This window comes from Echinops telfairi, unplaced genomic scaffold (genome assembly GCF_000313985.2).
Source record: "Echinops telfairi isolate 266 unplaced genomic scaffold, ASM31398v2 ScPeMD7_9;HRSCAF=40, whole genome shotgun sequence".
Classification (NCBI taxonomy): domain Eukaryota; kingdom Metazoa; phylum Chordata; class Mammalia; order Afrosoricida; family Tenrecidae; genus Echinops; species Echinops telfairi.
Window position 1 is genome coordinate 64,130,849 of NW_022103906.1, and position 1,222 is coordinate 64,132,070.

Below are 1,222 nucleotides of genomic sequence, written 5' to 3' on the forward strand. Positions count from 1 at the left end.
GCAGCAAAGGATCAAAAGACGTGTTGCATTAGATAAATTTGCAGCATGAGACCTCTGTAGAGGATGGAAAAGCAAGGATATCACTTTGTGGACAAAGGTGTGCCTACCTCAAGTCATGATATTTTCAATTTCCTCATATGCATGTGAAAGTAGGACATTGAATAAGATAGAACACAGAAGAATTGATGCTTTTCGATTGAGGTGCTGGAGAAGCATATTGAAAGTGATCTGTATAGGAAGAAGTAAGACCAGAGTGCTCCTTAGAGGTAAGGATGGTGAGACTTGGTCTCACATACTTTGGACCTGTTGTCAGGCAAGACCAGTTCCTTGAGAAAGATAGCATGTTTGGTAAAGTACTTTGGGGAACCAAAGTAGGGGGCAATCCAGCAACATATAGACAGAGTCATAAACACATTAACCAGTTGTATCTCATAGGAGATTTATTGAATTTTAAAAAGTACTTCCTAGTAATTGAATAGGATAATTAGTAGTAGTAGTTTTATGTTCTTGTATAATAAGGCACTGATAGACTGTTTCCCTGTAATAAATAATTTAAAGTATAGTTCATGTCTATCTAATTATGCCACTCTAGCCAAGAGAAAGAATGAAGCAAACAAAACTCAAACTGAACTACCTAAATAAACAAGCAAACAAAACGGGTTCACAGTGAGCTGGTTTCTTGAGGATAATGTTCATATTCAAGTGACTAGTGAGTAATAGATACTCAATAATTTGTTGAATGATTAACTTAGAATTTAATGAAAACACTGATTTGACTTCCATCTACTTGTGACTCATAAGCACACATAGACTGAGGTAGAACTTCTGGAACATGGTTTTTTTTTTTTTGTGTGTGTGTGTGTGTGTGTGTGCAAATCCTTACAAAGCAAAAAGCAAGATTTCAGGGTGGCAATCAAGTGCTTTTAACCATTATGCCACCAAAGCTTCCACTCTGTAAATAAAATCAGAAACCAGGTCCCCATGGCTGTTCCTATTCATAGCAGTTCTTTATAGAATGTTTGACACTTGAACTGTCCTCCAGCATGACTGTGGGATTGAACCATTCCCTCTGCCATTAACATTCCACCTGCCAACCCCAAGGGCCATTGTGCAAATGAAAACACGACTCACTGCTGGGAAGTAGATTCTGCCTCAGAGCCACCATGGAGGGCAGAGTGGAAATTCTCCATGTTTCGGAGGCGGTGTATCTTTATGGAGCCAG